This window comes from Biomphalaria glabrata, chromosome 10 (assembly GCF_947242115.1).
Source record: "Biomphalaria glabrata chromosome 10, xgBioGlab47.1, whole genome shotgun sequence".
Lineage (NCBI taxonomy): Eukaryota > Metazoa > Mollusca > Gastropoda > Planorbidae > Biomphalaria > Biomphalaria glabrata.
In genome coordinates, this window is record NC_074720.1 from 38681875 (window position 1) to 38708404 (window position 26530).

At 36.9% G+C, this 26530-nt stretch overlaps 1 long non-coding RNA gene across 2 annotated transcripts in view; it reads left to right on the top strand.

Moving 5' to 3' along the window:
• LOC129928720 (uncharacterized) overlaps positions 1–26082 on the top strand; it is a 30187-nt gene extending 4105 nt beyond the window's left edge. The window contains exons 2-3 of one of the 2 annotated variants that reach the window (XR_008780203.1): positions 18680–18763; positions 25427–26082. This is a non-coding gene — a long non-coding RNA (uncharacterized LOC129928720). The remainder of the gene's footprint in view (positions 1–18679; positions 18764–25426) is intronic. The other variant, XR_008780202.1, reaches the window with a different exon arrangement.
• Positions 26083–26530: the final 448 nt, after the last annotated feature.

Below are 26530 nucleotides of genomic sequence, written 5' to 3' on the forward strand. Positions count from 1 at the left end.
TTTCAATCAACTCATCAATCAAACTATTTAATCAACCTCTTAATCAACTCATCAATCGACATCTTAATCAATTCATCAATCAACTTCTTAATCAACTCATCAATCAACTCATCAATCAACTTCTCAATCAACTCTTCAACCAACTTCTCAATCAACTCATCAATCAACTTCTTAATCAACTCATCAACTCATCAATCAGCTTCTCAATCAATTCATCAATCAACTTCTTAATCAACTTCTTAATCAACTCATCAATCAACTCATCAATCAGCTTCTCAATCAATTCATCAATCAACTTATCAATCAACATCTCAATCAACTCATCAATCAACTCTTCAATCAACTTCTTAATCAACTCATCAATCAACTTTTTAATCAACTCATCAATCAACTCATCAATCAGCTTCTCAATCAATTCATCAATCAACTTCTTAATCAACTCATCAATCAACTTCTTAATCAATTCATCAATCAACTCATCAATCAGCTTTTCAATCAATTCATCAATCAACTCATCAATCAACATCTCAATCAACTCATCAATCAACTCTTCAATCAACTTCTCAATCAACTCATCAATCAACTTCTTAAACAACTCAAAACCAATGCACGTAGTCGTCTTTCCATTTCCATTTTAATTGAAACATTCCTCCAGATCAGAGGCTTTCAAAACTTCTCATGGCATTACCATAGAAGCAAGAAAAACCTTTTTAATAAAATACAATACAAGAATCGAGATGTCATCTATATTAGACTAGCAGTACACACCGGCTACGCCCGTAAATTTGTCCGCTTGCCCAGGCTTTATATTCTTTATTATGGTCGTTAGTTTGTACCCAGGCTTTATATTCTTTATTATGGTCGTTAGTTTGTACCCAGGCTTTATATTCTTTATTATGGTCGTTAGTTTGTACCCAGGCTCTATGTTGGGTATCTTTTTTTTTGTGTATTTTAATAAACCGGCCATGTTTTAACGATCAACATACTTTTTTAGCCCGTGAATGAGTGTATCTCTTACAATGAAATTTTATGTCCATCTCTCTTTTTTCTTCTTCTCTCTCTCTCTTTCGCTATCTGCAACCCACAATTTTTTTTTAAAAATTTCTCCCATATAGACTTTTGACTTGATTTGGAAAGACCCGCTTCATAATGCGCCCCAGACACATACACGCTCTAATATTTTTGGCCGTTTGATTTTAGTAGCACTTTTACTTATCTCCCCTCTCTCCCGCCAACATAAAAAGTCAGTCTTTCGTGCATATTCCTGTTACCATTTATTCCTTTCTCTCGGTATTTCGTTCTCTCTAAATAAAAAAGAAATATCAATTTGGTGTTTATTGATTGTAATCGTTTATCTGACCACTTTTGAATGTAGCGAAATGGCAATTGATCTAGACCAGCGGTTCTCAACCTTTTAAGCTCGGCGACCCCTTTTTATACCCATCCCCACTCTTTCGCGACCCCCACCCACTCACATTTACACAGCAATAGAAGAATTAACAAAAACAATCCATTTATCATTGGTCTTAGGCGCCCCCTGGCAAATCGTCAATCGACCCCTAAGGGGGTCGTGACCCACAGGTTGAGAACCCCTGATCTAGACTGATCTTTTCAATGCTATCAGGATTAGTTGTTTGTTTTTATTTTGATAGTGATACAAAGTAACATTATTTGTTCTCTCTCTCTCTCTCTCTCTCTCTCTTTCTCCCTCTCGAAAAAAAAAAAAAGAAAAAAGACTAGATCTATCTCATTAATGCTATTAGGATTGGTTTTCAGTTCTACTAAGACCGCGTCCAAAAGGGAAGTCGAAATGACGTAAGGCAAATTAAAAGTAAAAATAAGTAGACTTAGGGGTCGTTCCTAAATGACGTCACGCTCTAAAAAAAAAAAGAGGGGGGTTGAGAAAATGTGACACTTTGTGACAAGAAGGGAAAAAAGGGGGGGGGGGGGTTTAGCGATTTTGTGACGTCACAAAATTTAAAATTCAGAAAAAAAAAACACAAATAAAATATTTATTTTAATCTTCAAAAATCTTCTAAAAAAATAATAACATTTTTTAGGTACTCATTTCACCATGAACTTCTCAGGTAGTTTTATTCTCAAATAAAAAAGCATTGATAAATATAGAGACATTTCAGTCCTGTTTGAGGAGTTCAACTGAAAACGGCACTGCCGACTGAGAATTTCACGTTGTTCTTCTCAAAAATACTAAAATCTTAAATTTCCGGCAAAATAACGACGTCAACGTGTTTTTTGACAATTCAAATCTCTAACCTGAAAACATCAAATGGAGAAAAAAAGTTAAATTCAATTTATGTATCGAAAGATCAGCTGTGACGTGGGAGGAGGGGAGGGGGGTCTGAGAATTTGTGTTACTTTGTGACAAGGGGGGGGGGGGGAGGGGGTAAAAAAAGGTCATTTTTTTTAGTGATGTCATTTACGAACGACCCCTTAGGGGAAAAGAATTGGTTTAAAAAATACGTATTAAAATAAAAAAAAAAGCTTTATGTATATATAGACTGTGTCCTTTAGGGGAAATACCGAAACTAAAATGCAGTTTTTCCCGAATAGCAGTCGTCAGGCTGCGAATATGTCAAATCGGGTTCTTAGCAAGCGTCTAAGAGGTAAGGGCAACCTGTGTACGAAATTTCATGCGGATACGTGCGACAGTTTAACTCTTTATCTCCGTAATTATTTTTCCACATCCTGTTATGATTAAACTTCAACACAATTTTTATTTGTATTCAGAAAACGTTACTTTTGGTATAGAATTGTAGGAGAATGCATGCTCTTTTTATAGAACACAAATTAAGGTTTAAAAGACCAAAATTAATTAAATTTAATAAGTTGAAATGATATCGTTGATTAGGTGAGAAAGAGTTAAGGGATCTCGTGATCAACCAGTGAGGGATATATGGTAAATATATATATAGTAGACTGGAAGTAAAATGTTTGTAAAATGTTTTACATGTTTCGGATGTTCCTTCAGAGTTGAAGATAGTTTACTTCCTAGTCCAAACCTCCCGCAGGACGACGGTGGATGGGAGCGGGCAGGGTTTGAACCCTCGACCGTCGATAAATCCGAACGACAGTCCAGCGCGCAAACCACACGACCAGGCAGCCATAAAGTACAGACCGGCTACGCCCGTTGATTTGTTCCCAGCTTTGTATTAATAATTATGGCCGGAACAGTCCCTTCTTTTCTGGTTTCTTTCTATTTTGATAGTAATGAAAGGGCCACATTTTAACCATCAAACTCACATTTCCCTTACAGCTTCATCCAAGTAATTTATGAGGAAAAACATGAGTTTGATTTGAACATGAGTTTGATTTGAACATGAGTTTGATTTGAACATGAGTTTGATTTGAACATGAGTTTGATTTGAACATGAGTTTGATTTGAACATGAGTTTGATTTGAACATGAGTTTGATTTGAACATGAGTTTGATTTGAACATGAGTTTGATTTGAACATGAGTTTGATTTGAATATGTCGTGAATATTATTGAAAATATTTTTTTTCTAGATCTAGATCAAGGTCAATCAATTACTGGGTAAATAAATTAATGCATTTTAAAAAGCCTTTTTTAAAAAATAAAGCTATGTGTATCAAGATCTTTATTATGATAATTTCCACAATAAATGATACATATGTTCCCCAAGTTGAGATTTCCATTGTTAGGTGGAGGCGATTTGCATCTATAATATAGGCACTTTCCTCATCCCATATGCTAGGACAAATTTGTACAAATGCTCCTTCTTCCCTAGTGCTATTAGAGCATGGAATGGGTTGCCTGAGCTAGCCAGGAAAACCAGTGACTTGGCAGAATTTAAGTCATTGGTTAATATGCATGACTAAATGCATGGCGCGTAGGACGTAATCATCTTCTTTTTTGAAGTAACGTCTGTATTATATAAGATAAAAAGAAGATATTAAATTTGGTTTTCAATGTAATTGAAATATAGTGTTTATTTATGGTTTATGTTATTAAGAATGTATAAAAAAAAGAATGCTTACTTTTTCATTACAATTCCGGAATGTAGACTCTATTGAGCTGTCTATAAGTTGGGTGGCATGCGATATTTTTTTACTCAACCTCTCCCCCCCCCCCTCCTTTTCGGTAGCACTGTCGGTTAGTGTCGAAACATCAATGGAGAGACCAATGGTAGTGCCGTCAAACGTCCATGCCGACCAGCATAATGATTAGCCCCTGACAACAACCTCAAAGACATCAAAGGAACAGTGAACTCGAAGCCGCTGGTATATATCAGACGACACGGCCTTCAGGTCTGCTGATGGTATTAAGTTCACTGTATAGTGTAAAGTTTGTGATACTTTGGTGGAATTTCAAACACAATCCAAACAAAAAAAAATTAGTAAAACCATTTGGGTTCGGGTGTTAAACTACTTCCCCCCCCCCTATTTAAAAATTATTTTTTTTTAAGTAGATTGCTTTACAAATTAAAAATGTTGCGATCCGACCGACCCGTTTGGTGCCGGCCCAGTGGGCATTTGCCAGTCCGCCCCTGCTCAATACCAGCAAGTCGTGTTGCACGATTAAGCTGTGACCATATTGTGTGGGATCGTATCCCGCGTGGGTATTGTGACGTAATCCTCTTCTTCCCGCCTATTCAACCTGTTTTCTATTTCCAATGTTTAAAAAGCTTTCTCCCTCTGCTCAAGGTACTAGGGCCTTATTATTATTATTATTATTATTAATTTAGTGGCTCTCAAAGTGTATTGGAAGAAAACTTGATGAACAGCTTGCTGCGACGTCTAGATTTTACTTTCACGGGAGGCCTTGCATGTAGCTGCAAACCAGGTAGATCTAAAAATCTTATGATAATTTCAATAACTTTAATCAAACAAGAACTGGCGGGGGTCCATCTTCGTCATCAGCTGCTTAACAATCGTCTAAGCCCAGGAAAATAAAATCTGCACCCATACTAGGCGACTCCACGAGACACACAGAAGTGAGCTCTGTTGGAGATTTTCAAGGGCGTTAACTTCAACTTCAATGTTGGAACTAAATTTAAGCTACCAACGTGCAAGCTTAGAAAGTTTAATTCTCTAGTACCTGGTCGTGCGGTATGCTCGCTGGATTGCCGTTCTTTTCTCGATGGTCCCGGGTTCATATCCTGCCCGCTGACATTCCCCGTCGTCCTGCGGGAGATTTGGATTAGGACGAAGAATATCTTCAACTCTGAAGGAACATGCGAAACATGTCAAACATTTCATATAACTTTAGAAAATAAAGCATTGCGTATCAACAATTCAACTGTGCACACCGGATACACCAGAAAATTTGCTAATTATAGTTTTACCGCCATGTATGAAAATATTTAAAGAATACCTAAGAAGACTTTAGCTTATTACGATGCTGGTATTCCGTTATGGAAATGATTTCTTCTGTCTCATATGCAAAAATCATTGCTTCGATTGCAACTCTTAAACTCTATGGCCACATAGCAACGTCTTCAGGTTCTCTTAAAGACCTTCCTTCAGGATACAGTACCAGGAAAAAAAGAAGAAGAGGCAGACAGAGAAAGCGATGGGAGGACAATATAAACGAATGGACGGGTCTGAGGTTGAATGGAATTCTATCCAAAGCAAACGAAATAAAGCAATGGGAAAGGGCGCAATCAAAAGTGCCCCCCCCCCCCCCCCCAAAGATTCAACTGAAGGTGAAGGTTAAATATGAAATGCGAAGTTCTTGATTTTCCCATTTTCTTTTTGTAAGTTGTTTTTGATGGTGGTCTTCCTATAGCCTCTATTGCTGTCCTGTTACGCCTTACCTTCAGAGGTTTGAGTCCTATTTCACAGACTGCTGTAGGAGTTTACTTTTGACTTCTTTTTTTTAATAACTCCTATTGCAGGGTTTATCCTCCCTTTTTTTTTTTGTTTTCTGGTCCTCATATGCGTTTACAGGTGTCTGGCAACCCTAAGTGGATCTCACTTCATTTTATCTTTTTCCAAGATATTTTGCAATGTGTAAAGAACAAGAAGAAGAGACAGACAGATGAATGGAAGTGGAGAAAACATCAAGGTATGGATGGGACTGTCAATGAAAGAGACTCTAATGCTGGCGAGAGATTCAGTCGACGTGAAAAGATGAAGCTAAATGTGGAAATTTTTTTTCTTAAAAAGCGTACAAACAATATTTGTTTGAAGTCCTGATTTCAGACTTTGCTATCTATAGGGCAGATGATGTTAAGGTTACCTGTTTCTGTGGGCAACGAGGGTGTCATGTGGCCAGAACTTTCTCCAACTAATGTTAGGTACCCATTAGAGCTGGGTGGACTCGGAGGCGCCAGAGGATCCCGAAATTCCCAGTCTTCACCAAGCTTCAAACCTGGGACCCCGGTTTGGAAACCAAGCGCTTTACCGCTCAGCCCCCGCGCCTCCTGTACAAACAATATAGTTGACTGAATTATTATATAAATAGATGCAGCTGGTCGAAACATTATTATCTTGATTTGTAAATTTCTTATTGTGTTTAGAAGAAACTAAAAAAAAATTTTTTTTTCAAATATTTATAAAATATTATGAATTAATCTGTGCTACTTTGACTGCCATCGTTAAAGGCTAGTTGAAAGAAACAAAACAAAATAGTCTCTACCATATGTTAAAACATTGTAATAACTTGAGGGAGGCAACTCAACGATATACATATTCATTTACACGAGGACATCAGACATACATAAAACAACATCTGCCTTGAGCACACAGGCAGATCCAAGGGGGGGGGGGCAGTAGGGGCGATCCCCCCCCCACGCGGACGAATTTTAGTATAGAATTCACACAATTTGTATACGAATTTATTACTTATGTTAATAATATATACTAATAATGAAAAGATATATTAAATTGATACAAAACATCTGTTAATCTTTTAAACAAGATCTAGCAGGCTCCGTTTCGTGGACAAGAATGTACAAAAGAGAGTTTGTTTTTTTAACTCAAACTCAGAGCACTGGTGGATCAGGGGCCCAATTGCCCCACTCCCACTCGGCCCATCCCCCACCCTGAAGAGGGGAGGGGGGGGTAACGGACGAATTTTAGTCTAGAAATCACCCAATTTGCATACGAATGTACTACTAACGTAAATAATATATGCTAATTATTTATATTTCAACCTATTTCGCCCCCCCCCCCCTAGTATGTTAGCCGATTTGGTGGGGTGGGGAGGGTGCGATGGCATCAATCCCGCCCCCTCTATACTTTTGCGTGGGGGTGGGGGGGGTCATTTATTTGTAGAAATCATACCTTGTTAACAGAATCAATTAAATATCTATATGATTTAAACGTGTTATTGGTATTTTAACCGATCGTTCTATTATGTCGTGTGTGTGTGGGGGGGGCGGTCCTACTTTTATGGAGAAATCATAGTTTGTGAACAAAATTAGTTGAATTACTATATCATTTTTATATTATGTCGCTAATCTTCTTGTTTCTTGGCCGATTCGGTGAGCCGGGGGGGGGGGGTGTGATTGTATCTACTGCCCTTCCCATTCTAGCCCTCTTAGAGGGGGGCGGTCCTATTTTTTTCTAGAAATCATAGTTTGTGAACAAAATGAGTTGAATATCTATATCATATAAGCTACATATTGAGATATTTGAACTAATTTGTATATTGTATAATTTGTATAATCTCATATTTTATTATTAGTCAATATAAAATGAAAAAAGGTTGTACCAGGTGGGAGGGGCAATACATGCAATCGCCTTCCGCCCATCGGACAAACGAGTACTTTTTCTTTATTTTAGTTAAGAAATTACAAAATGAAAAAATAATCTGTCACTAATATACTTTATATATGCTATAATTCAATTATTATATCGAGTCGCCCCATTCCATAGTCTTCCATAGTCTTTAATACCAAATGCAATCATTAGCAAGAATTATAAAAAGGAGCGAGGATTAATTGTTTTCACTCTACCGCCCCCTCCACTTTTCAGACGAGGACATGACGTTTTCAAACAGAATAGTCCAATATGGCGACTGAGTTTATGTAATTGCACATGAATTTATCATAATCATTTTAAGAAAGACTTTGTTTTGGAAAATTTAGAATTCATTCGACATTTTTCAGTATAAGTGTAACAATTGAGAGGAGTTCTGACCCCAAATATTCTTTTCCTAGTCGCCTATTTCAAAACTTTACTCAATCTGATATTTTTCTAGTTAAATAAATTTGGGACTATAACTCACAATTTATGCTTGAATGCTAAAAATGCAAAAATATGTAGAGTAGAATCTTATTTATCCACTTAATTTCTCCTCCCACTTTCGACATTTTTTGTTTAGAGCTTGCAAACTGTAACAAAACAAAGTTACAAACATGCCTATTGGACAAAATGTATTACTTACAAATAAGCTATTTTTTTAAATATTATTTTTCGAAGAATTTTGTTTTCGGCGGCGATCCTCAAAGCCCTAATTTAAATCTGTCGGATAGCTTGTCTTTTCAAGGTAAAGATCGATTGTAATTTGCAATGTAGTAAGGGTCTATAAGTTCATATTAGAATATTTTTCAAGTCAAACAGTATTCACAAGGTCCTTTTTTAATAGGATGAATAATGAGCTGTATACGTCAGGAAAATGCATTTGCAGTGAAAAGAATTAGGGGGAAAACTCCGGCACATGTCTGCTTGGTAAGGCTATTAGAGCCCTAATGACCCAAAACAAAACTAGCGCAACTACAGGTGTGCTGGTAATCAACTCTCGCTCCAGTCTCCTAGCTATGGGTGGCGGCGGGGTAGGGTCGCCCGTAATAAAAGAGGCAGTCGGCGCCGCAGATAACATCCGCCGAGCCATTGGAGCTGTCGTTTCATGCAGTGGGCGCCCTCACATTGCAGCGTGAGGAGCTACGAAACGGCAGATGCCCTTGCAAAAGAGGGAGCTTTGGCAGCCACTACACTCGAAGCACCAAGCATGTTTTTACAAGAAACCGCAGAAATCCGAGCACTCATTTATGAGAAGTGGTTAAAGTCCTGGGAGGAATCCGACAGAGCTCGTAGTGTCTGGCAGCATATGCGTCACCCAGATCGCGACGATCCGTGGTGGCGGTTAAGGAGGTCAGAATAAGCAATCATTGCACAGTGTAGGACGGAACATTGTCCTGTTGGGGCATACTTTGCCCGGTTCCGTCCGAACTACGACTCCCGATGCCCTCACTGTGGAGAGAGCGTCGAAACAGTGTCGCACGTCTTGTACGAGTGTCCCCAGCTCCGCGAGCTAAGAGGGGACTTGCCTGTGCAGTCACTCGACTTGTATGGTAGCTACGAGGCATTACGCCGGACGGTCCAGTTTCTTGCCAGAGCACTACGGGAGGATTTAGTCCTTCCTGCTCTGATTTTTCAATAGGAGTTCATCTCAGGTAAGGCAGGTAGATAGACTGGCTTCGGTATTATTAGCACGAATATGAGAAATTGTAAACTACAATCTACCAACAGCTACACTCTCCCGCCATACAAAATGTTTATTTTCAACAGTGGTTCCCAAACTTGTTCCTTAACGGGACACTTTGCACATTCTGATTAATTAGCGGAACACTTTGTTTATTTTTTAGAGAGATTAAATTGCGTGGAGGCCTACTAGTTAGTTATTCCAGTAGTTTGTCGGACACCTCTTCAGGCCACGCAAAAACACACGTTTCCTCCAACACTGTTTGGAAAACGCTGATTTAAAACATTTTGCGACGTCTGCTCAGTCATCTCTCTCTACACTGCTATTTAGAATTCAGAAGTGTCATGAGCTTTGAAAGTGCAGCTCTCTGTGAATAACGAAAAACCTGGCATTGAACTGTCTGTCTCAAAGAAATGTCTCGATCAAGTTTCATTCTCTGGTTATTTACAGTTTTAGAGGAGGAGGTGTTCCCTTAGCAGAGCGGTTCTCAACCTTTTATGCTCGGCCACCCCTTTTTACAATCCCCCACTTAGCCGCGACCCCCCCCCCCCCCGCACACACACACAGCAATAGAAGAATAGACAATAACAATCCATTTTTTCTATGGTATTTGGCGACCCCTGGCAAATCGTCAATCGACCCCCCCCCCAAGGGGGTCACGATCCACAGGTTGAGAACCCCTGCCTTAGCAGGTGCTCAATTCATTGTATGGATCAATCTTAAAAGGACAGTTACAGTAAGTGTGTTTAATTTAGGTACAGGATACTTGGTTGTCTACCTTTAATTCTTCAGATCTTTCCCTACCCCAGTTATAGTTAAACAGTGCGGTGTTTCGGCATCTATCTGATAAAACCTTCATAAATTTACTCGGTAGACAATATAGACCTTTCTATTTGTAACAGGAAAGGAATAACATATATGGCAAAGAATGTGAAAAAGTATTCTCCATCCACCGATAATGGCAATTATTAACAAATTTTAGTCAGTTAGATTTCTATATTCCGTATAATTTCTTATTCTTTTCTAGTCCTCTATCGTGTAAGGCAGTGATGCCCAACCTAATTTGACCTACGGGCCATTTTTATTTCCGACACTCGTGGCGCGGGCCACATGACCAAAAAGGTACAAAAAAATAAACGAATTGACCGGAAGCTATTTTTATTAGTAACCTTTGGATCTAGTACTTAACTTAGTTAATGGGATATTTGAAGTTTATTTTTTTTTTACGCGTCAAACCGTTTCGATGGGTCGGACGGAAACACGTCGCGGGCCGAATCTGGCCCGCGGGCCGTATTTTGGGCATCACTGGTGTAAGGTATTACTTATAAGACAGGCTTCAGACAGGACAAGATCGTAATCAGAGTCGAAGGTTACAAACAATTTTAAATTGAATAAATTTCCTTCATGGCAGCATCTATCAAAAAAAAAAAGTAAAACATTTAAAAAAATGCATTTAGAAAAAAAAAAGTCTATTCCTCGTTTTTACAGCTTTATAACGATAAATGTTAGATTTTAAAAATAAGAAACTTTATTTTTTAAAACACCTCCCCTCCCCCATCGCCCAGACTAGAGTATCTACAATTCAAATGATAAGCCTATAGATCCCAGACTTTGAAGACGGTGTGGAAAATGTATCGGAACTTCTATTTATTTATTCAACTCTTTAATTAATAGGGACGACATTCCGGCCATGCCTTTACATGACTGAAGAGTCAAAGGCTAGTAACAGGCCAGAAGTGACTGCGTTGGCGGCCCGGGGGGGGGGCGTTTTTACTTTATTATATTGTTATAAGTATAATAAAAAAAAAGAAGGGGTGTCCACGGTGGGTAATGCTAGTAATAATATAAGCTCATTATGAAAGTATACTATTTTATTCTGATAAGAAATGATTATATTATGAGTTAAAATGAAGTTCCCATTTACGTTGAAACTTGACTGCTGCGTCTATTTATGTTTGAAACACTAAGGCTATTGTATGGAAGTCGATTAGGGGGAAAACTACGGCACTTGCTTTACCGTGCGACCAAACTAAAGAATCGGCAACATCTGGTGTCCATGAAAGCAAGTAGCGCACTTGGTCAGTGACGATCGCTGAGCTGGACAAAAGTTTGGCGTGAATGTTTCTAGTCTACCATTCATTCAAGAACTCCAGCTGTAAAACGTCTGAACGTAACTTTTTCAAAAGTTGCACCGCAAAGACTTTCTTACAAAACAATATTGGACCAAACAAATTTCATTCCATACCTGCAACGTAAAACGACTCAATGTAAGAAACAGATTTAAAAGACTGGAGGGGCGCGTAAGACACTTTCTATTCAAACCTCAAAGCACAATTACATTTAGAATGAATAGAACATAAAGGCAACACTTCAGATAGGCAGTCGTTCCCCAATAGCTCTTTTTTTTTGCTATTACAAAAAAAATGGATTTCAAAATGAGTTCTGGAAAATTTTTACCTCTCTAACAAAAAATTCTACCGAGCGACGCTAGGTCCCCTGGTACTAACACAAATAATGTCGGCTGCTTTCAAACTAATTTAAATACACTAACGATATAAGTAGGAGGGAAAAAAATGGATAGGGGGAGGGGGAGGGAGAGAGAGAGAGAGAGAGAGAGAGAGAGAGAGAAATACAAAATTGAAATTTAAAAAAAGTAACTTGAACCTTTTTCCTATACATATTTTGTTTGAATACTGAAAGTAGTTTCCCATAATGCATTTCCTTTGCCTTCTGTCCCTGCCAAAGATTCAAAAATTTTCCCGCCAAAGGATGGTTTACGAACGTATGCGAATATATAGCAACAGGACGCCCAAGTCTGTGGGCACCTGCAAAGGCGTAGTGAGCAAAATGTGCGCCCCCCCCCCCCCCAGATTTTCCATGAATGTTACATAGGAGTAGAAGGCTTATAAATAAAAAAAGTATTTAATAATATTAGAATACAAATATATAGTTCGTCGATCGTGGTTCGATGATGACCACTTTTATCATCCATGGGGCTGAGGGCTTTGCACTGGGGGGTTGGTGCCTCCTCATGAGGCTGTTGAGACCTATGTGAGCCCGGAATGTTCGGCCGCACACTGGGTAGGTTATTCCAGCTGGAGCTAGCGTCATTGGCCTTGCTTTTTTTTTTGACGTTTTTCTTCTGCCAGCGCTGTTCTCTTGTCCTCAGCAATTTGTGCGCCAGTTTTCACAGCGCGACGACATGATGCTCTGTCATATGCTTCTGTCTTCCAGGTGGCTGGGTCAATGCTGAAGGCTTTCAGAGAATACTTATAATGTAGGTATGCATTTCAGAGTACTTACATGTGTATAAAATAGGCATGTTCTTCAGAGTACTTACATATGTATAAAATAGGCACGCATTTCAGAGTACTTACATATGTATAAAATAGGCATGCATTTCAGAGTACTTACATATGTATAAAATAGGCATGTTCTTCAGAGTACTTACATATGTATAAAATAGGCATGTTCTTCAGAGTACTTACATATGTATAAAATAGGCATGTTCTTCAGAGTACTTACATATGTATAAAATAGGCATGTTCTCCAGAGTACTTACATATGTATAAAATAGGCATGTTCTTCAGAGTACTTACATATGTATAAAATAGGCATGTTCTTCAGGTGAAACAAGGGTAGCAATATTCTATATGAAAACAGTAAATAAAAATATCTAATACAAGAAGCAGTACAAATGTATTTACCTGCAGCCCTACACAGAAACAATGAACTTGTAGACACAAACACAAAAAGGCACAATCACGTGACAATGTGGCATTGGAGTAGATGTGGAACACCAAGCTTCAGCGAAGGATGTCAGCAGGAGAAGGAATTGTCCACCTTGATTGTTCCTTTTAAATCAGTTCGTTTTTGGCGGTCTTTCCGAGGCAGAGGTCAGCTTGTGTTTTGTGGAGCGGTGTTAGGTCAGGTTTAGCCTACCAGTATAATTTATCCACTCCGCTACACTTGAATAGCCCAATTGCCTGAGAAGACTTCTGAGTGTGATATATAAAAAACGTCTGCTTCTGGATGACACTCCAGTGAAGACTTAGAGGATGACAATTTAAAGTCTCCCTAAGGATTTGGCTGATGTCTCGTCAGAAGTAGCTAGAGAACATCCACCTGTTGCTCAACCAATAGCATTCGAGTCTTTTTAAAAATGTTTCAGAGTTAGGGCTAGGACACATTGGTATCATGGGAAATGAAAAGGCCGATAAGCTATTTAACTCTTTCTCTCCGTAATTATTTACCACATTCTGATGGAATCAACGTTGGTATCGTCTGTTAGGAGAGAACGAATTAAGGCGGGATCATCTGTGGCACGATTAGATAGACCTGTTAACGACCTCACCTCAAGGTCAATGTTAGCCAACAATCACAAAGAGGAGTGGCTCAACCAATGGGCATCAGGAAACACAGGCATAGCCGTGTACAAAGAAATGACCATGCTAAACAAACTGGACAGTATTAACTTCCTCCCCCCACAAACAGCGATCTACAAAGAACAGGACACACACCTCTGTTGAAATACCATCGCAACAAAATAAATCTCACACACCTACCCCTTTGTAGACACAGCGCCCTCCCTTATGAAACCGTAAACCAAATCCTCTTTGAATGCCCATTTCCTAATCCAACTTAGGCAGACCCTACTACCACTACAGCCCAACATAACCAACACCATGTACGGCAGTGCTGAACAACTGAAGAAAACAGCACACTTTTTTTCCTTGGCACAGTCTGCAAAAGAGCTCACAGCTCAGCAGCAATGCCCCTTCCTAATCCACCTTAGGCAGACCCTACTACCACTACAGCCCAACATAACCAACACCCTGTACGGCAGTGCTGAACAACTGAAGAAAACAGCACACTTTTTTTCCTTGGCACAGTCTGCAAAAGAGCTCACAGCTCAGCAGCAATGCCCCTTCCTAATCCACCTTAGGCAGACCCTACTACCACTACAGCCCAACATAACCAACACCCTGTAGGGCAGTGCTGAACAACTGAAGAGAACAGCACGCTATTTTTCCTTGGCACAGTCTGCAAAAGAGCTCACAGCTCAGCAGCAATGCCCCTTCCTAATCCACCTTAGGCAGACCCTACTACCACTACAGCCCAACATAACCAACACCCTGTACGGCAGTGCTGAACAACTGAAGAGAACAGCACGCTATTTTTCCTTGGCACAGTTTGCAAAAAGAGCTCACAGCTCAGCAGCAATAAACCTGGCTACAACAAGAAGAAAATGTTTCAGGGTCTTTGCATTTCTGATGATCACTTGAACATGAACAATGACTCAAGGTAGTCAACTGTAGATACCACCCAGAGGCGTAGTAACACACATAGCTCTAACAGTTTCATTACTGAGCTGTTGGAGGGGTAGCAGGATTTGATAAAAGACGTCCGGGTATAATAAAATAAAATTCGCCCAGTCTTCTAAAGTGACACGTAGTGAGCGGGGGGCACTTTGCCCCGGGCGCCACTTTCAGGGGAGCGCCACACATAGCCTATATTTCATGGAAATTGGGAGGGGCGCAAATAATGTACCTTGCCCTGCGCGCACGCATTGCTAACTACCCTTCTGATATTTATCTTTACAATTTTATTTAAGTGTCTAGCTAGTGTAGAGTCGTAGACTGGAATAAAAATCTAAATATATAGAATAAGAATAGATCTACATCTAATTTCAACTCTTATAGTAATATAGGGAAATAATTAAGTAAAGTGAAAGCTCCCCCCCCCCTTCCTTTTCAGCCCATGCTGTCTATAATACAGATAGTGTTAAGGTCATCTGTAACCCAAATTCGGTGTTACGTCGACCACTTTTTAGCTCACCAAAAAAAAAAGACTGCTTTTGGCATACGTTCGTCTGAGATTGGTCTCCCATACAGGATACTGCTCTGTTCAGCGTAACTGTCGGACTTAAAGAATTCCCTCTATACAAAGGCCGCGGATACACATTTGAGACCAAAAGAAATTCTGCTGCCGAGGACAGAAAATCTTAATCGAGCACCGCGGACAATGGTTATGCTTGCCCTGACTGTGGCAAAATATGTAGGTCACAGCTGGAGCTGCGTAGCCACGGAAAATACCTCATTAATCTTCGAACTCGAAGACAAGCCTTATTATTATTATTATTTTGCTGGTGAATTATTACCATGTGTTCATGCTTCGGTGTCTACTGTCCCGTACTAAAACAAAGGAAATGGTCATAACACAGTTTCTCCACGCCTTACTTGCTCACACTGAACATGATATCTATCTAGCGGTCAAAGAGTTTGCGTACGCTGCAGTATCTTTTGATTTAACTCTAAACCTCGGTAAAAAGCTTGGGGTTAGGGCGTGGAGACGGAGGGCCCAGGAGAGATCTGAATGGAGGGATATGCAAAAGTAGGCCTTTCCCCCCCCCCCCCCACGGGCTATAGCACTGATGGGATGGATGGATGGCAAAAGCCGGTATAGTCCGACAGTCAGGCTGGGCAGGGCACGTATCCCGTATGGGGGGTGAACATATTGTTCGGCGTAACAGAGGTGCCCCACGGAATCGTTTCTTTAGAAAACTAATGCAATGATTTTAGTCTATTAAGAAAAAAATGCGCCATTTTACTTTGTCACAAAGTGCCTGTTTTACCCTATAACGTAGAGATTTGCGTCACTTGATGTTTCGTACTAAAGACATAATGAATATACTAATTCCATAATTAAATGTCTGAACGTAACCATCTGAGAAGTTACACTGCAAAGACTTTATTCCAACCCAATAATACTAGGCCTACAATAGTTTGAAGTAAAAGATGCATTGTAAAACTATAAGACGGATGTGAGCTGTGGTTTGTCTAGACTGTAGGAGGACTTAAGAGACTTTATATTTAATCGCCATGTACATTTACATTTAGAACTAACAGAACACTAAAGCAACTCGTCAGATTTGTAGTCTTTATCTGATCGTTCATTTTCGTAATTACAAAAATATTCCCAAAATGACTTCGGGTATATAACCTTCCTTAAGAATTTATTAAACCGAGCGAGGCGAGGCCACCTGGTACTACTTTTAATAAAAGTTAGACCATCTATAGACATTAAAATATTGTGTAACCATGCCTTGCACCAGTGCTTGTGGTGCGTTAGAGCGCACTATTGATCAAGGACAGGAAGGCGCTGGGATAAAGGAAAGAACAGTGTATCACGTGATTGTGGAGAGTCTGAAGTGTCGGGGAATTAAGGAGCCATCTTTTGTGCTACCTGAAGACTTTAGTGGGGAACTAAGGAGCCATCTTTTGTGCTGCCTGAAGACTTTAGTGGGGAACTGGAGCGAAGCAGGAAAGGCTGTCGTTGGTCCGTATTCAGATTTGGTGTAGAAAAGACTAGTAGAATTAGTAACAAGGCTCTTTGAATGCAGAAGGTTGTTATGTGTTTGTCCTGGGGAAAAAAACGCACGTATTTATTTACTGTAAAACTTCGTTTAGTTGCTTGCCATAGAGTTACAACAATATTTATCATTAAGACTGACAAAATAACGCGTTGCAACAAGATGAAGTATCGATGAATATTTAAAGAGTTCTTCAAAGTTAGAAGGTGAATAGAGAGATCTGTCGTTGAAAACACAGTTCTACAACTCGAACGTGTACGAAAAAAATAAAGTTCCCTTTTCAGACCTTGCGGTCTATGAGGCAGATGATGGCTCATCTGTTTCTTTGGCCAAAAGTGAATGAGGGTGTCATGTGGCCAACCGCCTTTACTTTTCCTCAGCTAAAGTCAGGTACCCATTAGGGCTGGGTGGACTTAGAGGTGCTCTACATCAGGATTTGAACCCAGGACCTCCTCCTCCGTAAAAAATAAAACTCGCCTGTCTGTTGGCCATATACATTTTCCTTGTTCAAAGTTACCCCCCACACACACACACACACAAGCACACACACACCAAAACAAAATTATGAAACAGTCTATCCCATTTTATGTTCATCTATGACAGGGGTTCTCAACCTGTGGTTCGCGACCCCTTTGAGGGTCGATTGACGATTTGCCAGGGGTCGCCTAAGACCATCGAAAATAAGAATTGTTTTTGTCTATTCTTCTATTGCTGTATGGGGGGGGGGGGAAGGTCGCGACACAGTGGGGGATTCTAAAATGGGTCGCCGAGCTTAAAGGGTTGAGAACCGCTGATCTATGACCTGTACTTTAAGATCGTCAAATAAACTTGTTTTTCAAGTAGCTTACAAAATGGGATCCTTATTTCTTAATCTTGCTACAGTACTTGACTACTAGAGCAGGAACCTGTCTATACATCAATAAAAGGAATAGAGGAACTGAGCCGTATCAGTTTTCTTAAAAAGCTCCGGCATTTCAATCATACACACGCACACACACACACTAATATTAAATAGTTTATATTCAGTGTTAAGGATTTCACGCATAAACGCACACACACACACAGCAGTATATAGTCTACCTAACTTGAGTGTTAAGGATTTCGCGCTACGGATCAGTGATTTCTTAAAATAGACATTTTGGCATAAACATTTTAGTCACGTAGTGGGGAAAGTGCTAGAATGTTTATATGTCAAAACAAGCGAAATATTAAAAAAAAAAATACTTAAAAAAAAAAACTTTTTCTATTGAGTGTAGTTTGTATCACTTAGTTTGGATCAGTCATGTAATTAAATTTGTAATAGATCTAGACTAACAATACTCCATACGCTAATATCATATCACTTGTCTAAGCCAGTTGGAAAGGGGTAGGTGGTAGAACGAAGGGGGTATCTGGGTGATCGCTTTTTGAATCTATTTCTTTTAAAAAGTGAGCGACCTGAATGCGAGCTCGAGGGTTAAGGGCTCCTCAACCTCCTCTAGCTTGTGTACGGTAACCACTTCAGCTATGGAGATCCTTTTTAAAATATGTCTGTCTGGTAAAAAGTTAGTACACGCTATTTCTCCCACACCCAATCTCGGATTAAGCTGAAATTTCGAACAATTATTTCTTTTACCTGACAACACTTGAATCAATATAAAAAAAACAACAACCAGTTAATTAATTAATTATTGGTAATTAATTGTTTTGTTTAGTATCGTAATCAAGAAAAGAAGTTGTACTTGACAGATGTGGTGGTAAAAGTTGAATTAGTCCCCCCTTCAGTACTCTTGAGCCCTGGGCTTACAAATAACTTGAAAAAACTTCTTTGATGAACAATAACTCATTATAACTCATTATAACTCATTATAACTCATTATAACTCATTATAACTCATTATAACTGTTATTATTCACAGATTTAACTTGAGATGAGATATAGATCTAACAGTCTTTACCAGTTCATGTCTCAAGATCTACCCGCCGTTTCACCTTTGCACTAGGTACGCTAACTTCATCATCGTTACGGCGTAACGTACCTCTTCTTACCGCTGCATATGAAACACACACACACACTCCATAACTCCCCTTTTTGTCAGGACGTTGCGCCTCTCCCCCTCCCCTAATAAAAGGACCTCGCCCCCCCCCCCATAGAGAAACGCGGCAGTAAAGATACAGATGATCAGTAATCCGAAACAGAATATTACTAATAATAATGCATTGTGGAATACCTGCAACATAAAAAAATAATAAAACGCTAAAAAGATATCTTTATACCGTTATATATATATATAATTAAATATTAAGTATATCTAATATTAATTTTTTTTTTTAAATTTCGTTTTTAACTGATTTGAACAAGTATAACTACGAAAAGAACATACTTAAAATGTAGTTTTAAGTACTACTCAAAAGAACTTAATGTAACAGCTGTGTAAAATAAAAGTGACAAGGTTACAAAAGACAGTTTGTGTGGAAACACAAACTCAAAATCGGCCCCCGAAGTAAAATGTTTTACATAAGTCGGATAATCCTTCAGAGTTGAAGATAGTTTACTTCCTAGTCCAAACCTCCCGCAGGACGACGGGGGATGGGAGAAGGCAGGGTTTGAACCTTCGATCGTCGATAAATCCAAATGACAGTCCAGCGCGCAAACCGCACGACCAGTGGTCCACCCAGGTAGGCTTCAATATTTTCAGAAAGAAAATCCGAATGAAATTATATCAAAGACAAATGAGAGATAAGAATGGAGAAAGAAGGTTAACAGATCTTGTGTAGTGCCCCAACCGTCCCGCAGATCAAAGGATACGTGAAAGTGAATGTAAAGTTAGATGTGAACCTGGCCTAACTAGTTTGTGGTCAATAGGGCAGATGATGTAAAGTTCATCTGTTTTTGTGGCCTACGGTTAACGAGGGTGTCATGTAGCCAGCACAACGACCAACCGCCTTTGCTTTTCCCCAACTAATGTCAGGTACCCATTAGAGCTGGGTAGACTCAGAAGTTGAAAATTCCAGTCTTCACCAGGATTCGAACCCGGGACCCTCGGTTCGAACTAAATAAGTAAATTGTTTTGAAAAGGCTCAATCTCATATTCGAATACTCAAAAAAAAAAAAAAAAATCTCCGCTATATAGAAAAAATGTTCACGAAAATGATGTTTATAAGATTACTATTCGTCTTAAATTAGGTCTAACAATGCATACTAATTAGCTTTTTCTTATAAAAAAACTGCTTGCATAATTAATTTTAAAAATTAGAATTTTCGCTTTCAGGAAAAAAAAAAGTAGCCGTTGCATCAGAACTTTGAATGGTCTAAAATATTGTGAAGTCGGATTTTCAATATCTCTTCTAGTTTACGAGATCCTAAACGGGGCGGACGGACAGACGGTCAGACGGACAGACGGACAGACATTTCGCACAAAACTAATAGCGTCTTTTCCCCTTTTGGGGGCCGCTAAAAATGTCTTTAAAATTGATTTTTTTTTTAATTACCAGTACTAGATCTACTTACAAGGCGGGCTACGCGACTCAAAACAGACATTACAATCAACCCGCCAAAGTTGAAGGCCAGAAATAAGTCGACACCTGTGGGAAAAAAAAAACGTGGGAATCCCTCGCTCGCTTCTCTATTTTATTTGATTTGTTCTAAAGTTTATAAAATAATTTCTTATGTACGAAAATCGTTTTTTTCCCCCTAAAGCTTTCAAAAGATAATCGAATATTTAGCATTTATATAAAATATTTCAGTTTATTATTTGCAAACATATATTTTCAAAAAAAAGGAACGTTGGAGTAATGATTTGGCCCCCTTTCAATTCGCCCGCCTTCGTGCAGTACACACATTGCACCATAGGTAGCGGAGGCCTTGTTTACGGTAACTGGGTTTAAGTACTGACACAGACTTAAAGTGCTTCAATCTCGTCACAGTCACCTTGACCTATGCGTTTACCCACTGGAACTGTTTCTAACTTCATCAAACACAAAGCTATAGAGACGAAACATCAAATGTCGTCACCAGGGGTTTTTTTTTTCAATACTAAGTAAAACAGCACATCTGAGCTGCAAATAGATGTATATTATGTTTATAGTCTGACCCTGATGATAGTTCATTAACTCTAACAGTCTATCAGATATTGTACTTGATTTAATCAGACTGCTGATTTTTGTTATGCTTCATTTCAAATACAGAGGCATAAAGATCTGAGAGCTAGAAGAGCTCAACTCAAGAAAACATTAAGAAACTGGAACAGACACAAAATAGAGCATGACTGAACCGAATTACACTCAATCGTAGCTCTGATTTAAGTAATTAAAAAAAAATCTTGTTTTATAATTCAAAATTATTAGTGTTCGTCAAAATTGAGAAAACACTATACATATTGTGTAGCAAGAAAAAATATTGAAAATACTTTTTAAAAAAATATATAGAAAAAATAATTAATACCTTTTAAAAACAAAGGTTATCTAAGGGAAGGAACTGCTAACTACTGCCAATTATCTGAAAATTGCGGGGTTTATGTCACTTTCTGCTCTATAAAACAAAGTTAATTAATTAGTAATAAATTATTTTCTAATTGGTTTAATTTTTTTGATTGATTGGTGTATTGTTATCGACTATGAATAAATATGCAAAATGTCAACTTGATCCGAGGATGGGAAGTGGGATACATTTCACATTAATTAACATTTATTCACCCTATTTTGAAATCGAATAATGAATCGCCAACAATCAATGGACTAATTGTTTAATTTCTGAAATAGGTTCATGAATTGTCAGGCTTATTAACGATTTTGCAAAGTTTTAACTTGATCCGAGATTGGGAAATGGAGGGAAAAACATGTTCAAAATGTTTTTGCCAGACAGACAGAAAGACAGAGTGAATTGTTATAAGCTTTGCAGAGTAAAATCATCTTCATATTAACAAAAACATCTTGCCCCCAAATTTTTTTTGCAACACAAAAGTTGTCAATGCAACGATACACATTATGTTTGTTTGTAAAATGTTTGACATGTTTCGGATGTTCCTTCAGAGTTGAAGATAGTTTACTTCCTAGTCCAAACCTCCCGCAGGACGACGGGGGATTGGAGCGGGCAGGGTTTGAACCCTCGACCGTCGATAAATCCGAACGACAGTCCAGCGCGCAAACCGCACGACCAGGCAGCCATCCATTACTCGGTACCCTATAGAGGAAATCTCTATTGCTCGCGAAACGCAGCTTTAGTTTAACCGCTGCTGTCTGTGGGGTGTTGCTTCCATTTAATTTAATTTGGCTAGAGAACTAGAAAATATTTGTGTAACAAACTCTAAGTCTTCGGGCATTTCCGCGTGTAGAGTTGAATAAATTAATGTTTGGAATTATTTTTCGCACCGTCTTTTAAATCTGGATTTAATAGCCAGTCATTGGAATATTATAAAGTGTAGTACATGCGCATATACATGATTTTTTCTCGGGGATTGGGGGAGAGATTATCTCATTCATTTAATTATTAGTGTTAAAAGCAAATGACCACTCAATAAGATGAATAAAGAAGGTATTGACTTTTTCAATAAAGTATCTATATATATAATTCTCTTCATGGCTAAAGAGTTTGGACACGCAAGCAAGAAGTAAAGGAAAGATCGCTCTTTTATTTATGCAAGTCGGACGAACTAGAGTTACGCCAGGAAAAAAAAAGAGGGGGTGGGGGAAACAAGTAGTATTCACCCGTTTTTTTTATTTTTACCTCACATTGCGGCGAAAAAAGTAATCTACTCTGTATTCACCCGTCACTAAAAAGCAGGGACGGACTCAACCGTTATGGGGCCCAATGCGAAACCATTAAAGCTGGGTGGACTCAGAGGCTTCACCAGGATTCGGACCCGGTTCGGTAGCCAAGCGCTTAACCGCTCAGCCACCTCGCCAATGTTATTTAGTTGTTGTTTTTTTTCGAAATTATTTGGGGGCCGCCATGTTCAGTTCACCTAAGGCCTCCACTTCTGTAAAGCGGGGCTGGTACTTAATTTTGATGTGTCGTGTGGTGCAGTTTGCAGAGAGCCTGTAATCCTTGTACAGTGAAAGTCTTTACACTATTTCTTCACCTAAAGTAGAGATCAGCCTCATGAAACAGGGGACGAGGAGGAGGGGTACTAATAAAGTGTCAAGCACCGGGCGTCATTATGCTCGCTACGTCTCTGTTTACCTTAGGCCTAGTTCTACACTGACCTCGTCAATCTAGGTTTTTGTTTTGTTAGAATAAAGTAGTTGGGTTTTTTTCTTGTGTTCATTCAAAAGGATTTAAAGCTTTCATTTAAATTCAATCATCAAGTGAATCCGTCTACCAGGGTGTAGTTGGGTGTAGTTGGGTGAAGTTGGTGTTCGAAGCTAAATGAAATAAGTCGTCTACAATGTAACAAATAGTAGCCCCCCCCCCCCCACCCCAATATAATGTTACGAGAAGAAGTCTAAAATGTTTCAAATCTAAAATATTACTAATCTAAAATGTTACAAATCTAAAATGTTACAAATCTAAAATGTTACAAATCTAAAATATTACAAATCTAAAATATTACAAATCTAAAATATAACAAATCCAAAATATTACAAATCTAAAATATTACAAATCTAAAATGTTACAAATCTAAAATATTACAAATCTAAAATATTACAAATCTAAAATATTAAAACTAAAATATTACAAATCTAAAATATTACAAATCTAAAATATTACAAATCTAAAATGTTACAAATCTAAAATATTACAAATCTAAAATGTTACAAATCTAAAATATTACAAATCTAAAATATTACAAATCTAAAATATTACAAATCCAAAATATTACAAATCTAAAATATTACAAATCTAAAATGTTACAAATCTAAAATATTACAAATCTAAAATATTACAAATCTAAAATATTACAAATCCAAAATATTACAAATCTAAAATGTTACAAATCTAAAATATTACAAATCTAAAATATTACAAATCTAAAATATTACAAATCTAAAATATTACAAATCTAAAATGTTACAAATCCAAAATATTACAAATCTAAAATATTACAAATCTAAAATGTTACAAATCTAAAATATTACAAATCTAAAATGTTACAAATCTAAAATGTTACAAATCTAAAATATTACAATTCTAAAATATTACAAATCTAAAATATTACAAATCTAAAATATTACAAATCTAAAATATTACAAATCTAAAATATTACAAATCCAAAATATTACAAATCTAAAATGTTACAAATCTAAAATATTACAAATCCAAAATATTACAAATCTAAAATGTTACAAATCTAAAATGTTACAAATCTAAAATGTTACAAATCTAAAATATTACAAATCTAAAATATTACAAATCTAAAATATTACAAATCTAAAATATTACAAATCTAAAATGTTACAAATCTAAAATATTACAAATCCAAAATATTACAAATCTAAAATGTTACAAATCTAAAATGTTACAAATCTAAAATATTACAAATCTAAAATATTACAAATCTAAAATATTACAAATCTAAAATATTACAAATCCAAAATATTACAAATCTAAAATGTTACAAATCTAAAATATTACAAATCTAAAATATTACAAATCTAAAATATTACAAATCTAAAATATTACAAATCTAAAATATTACAAATCTAAAATGTTACAAATCCAAAATATTACAAATCTAAAATATTACAAATCTAAAATATTACAAATCTAAAATGTTACAAATCTAAAATGTTACAAATCTAAAATATTACAATTCTAAAATATTACAAATCTAAAATATTACAAATCTAAAATATTACAAATCTAAAAATATTACAAATCTAAAATGTTACAAATCTAAAATATTACAAATCCAAAATATTACAAATCTAAAATGTTACAAATCTAAAATATTACAAATCTAAAATGTTACAAATCTAAAATATTACAAATCTAAAATATTACAAATCTAAAATGTTACAAATCTAAAATATTACAAATCTAAAATATTACAAATCCAAAATATTACAAATCTAAAATGTTACAAATCTAAAATATTACAAATCTAAAATGTTACAAATCTAAAATGTTACAAATCTAAAATATTACAAATCTAAAATGTTACAAATCTAAAATATTACAAATCTAAAATATTACAAATCTAAAATATTACAAATCTAAAATATTACAAATCTAAAATGTTACAAATCTAAAATGTTACAAATCTAAAATGTTACAAATCTAAAATATTACAACTCTAAAATGTTACAAATCCAAAATATTACAAATCTAAAATATTACAAATCTAAAATGTTACAAATCTAAAATATTACAAATCTAAAATATTACAAATCTAAAATATTACAAATCTAAAATATTACAAATCCAAAATATTACAAATCTAAAATGTTACAAATCTAAAATATTACAAATCTAAAATATTACAAATCTAAAATATTACAAATCTAAAATGTTACATATCTAAAATATTAGAAATCTAAAATGTCAAAAATTAAAACTTTTACAATGTTACAGATCTAAAACGTTACAAATCTAAAATATTACAAATCTAAAATATTACAAATCTAAAATATTAGAAATCTAAAATGTTACATATCTAAAATGTTACAAAATCTAAATGCTTTTTTCTAAATAAATAAATAATTCGATTTCTTTTTTGTTTTCAAAGCTAGCTGCATTAAAACGCAACTACTGCTATAGAATTGAGCAGTTGGCTGATGGCGACTTCACAACGAGACACCTGGAGAACACGTTCAAAAGTCACGTGATACACATTCAAGACCATGAGAAAGTCACGTGATACACATTCAAGACCAAAAGAAAAGTCACGTGATACACACTCAAGACCAAAAGAAAAGTCACGTGATACACATTCAAGACCAAAAGAAAAGTCACGTGATACACACTCTCAAGACTAAAAGAAAAGTCACGTGATACACATTCAAGACCAAATGAAAAGTCACGTGATACACATTCAATACCAAAAAGAAAAGAACATCTAAATCGAATACCGGAGGACAATGATTATGCCTGCGCTAGATGGGGCAAAGTATGTAAGTCGCAACTTGGGCTACGTAGCCACGGAAAATACTGAATTCCTCATTAATCCTCGAACTCAAGGGCAAGCCTTATTTTTATTATCAAACAATGAAACAGAAAAAAAAAAAAAAAAAAACAGAAAATTTAGATCGCGTTTAGAAAACCAACTATACGTTACTATCTTAAAATTCAGACGAAAGAATATTCGATACATTTAGTTACTACCTACATGTCATTTATTGAAAATGTGTTTGTTATTGAAATAAAAAATTTAGACTAGACTTATGGAAAATATTGTTTTCTTTTTATTTTCTGTCGTTTTCTTTATGTTTGTTTAAGATTTGACCCCTGAAATATATATAATATATAATATAATCTGTGGCATTTTACGTCTCGAGTGTAGATCTTTTCCCTTTGCAACTTCTTGTATGACCAAAGAGGCCAATCCTTGATACACAGCTGCGGTCACAGGTTGGGCATATGTAAACACCAGGCGCCGTTGCATTTTCACCCTTCTTTCTGCTGCTGTTGTGTATGGCATATATACTAGACTCTCCTATTTCGTATCATTGCTAAAGAAATGTATCTTAAGAAGAGAAGATTTGATTGGGCACTTATACTGGGCACTCATACTGGGCACTCATACTGGGCACTCATACTGGGCACTCATACTGGGCACTCATACTGGGCACTCATACTGGGCACTCCTACTGTACATACTTAAATGTATCTG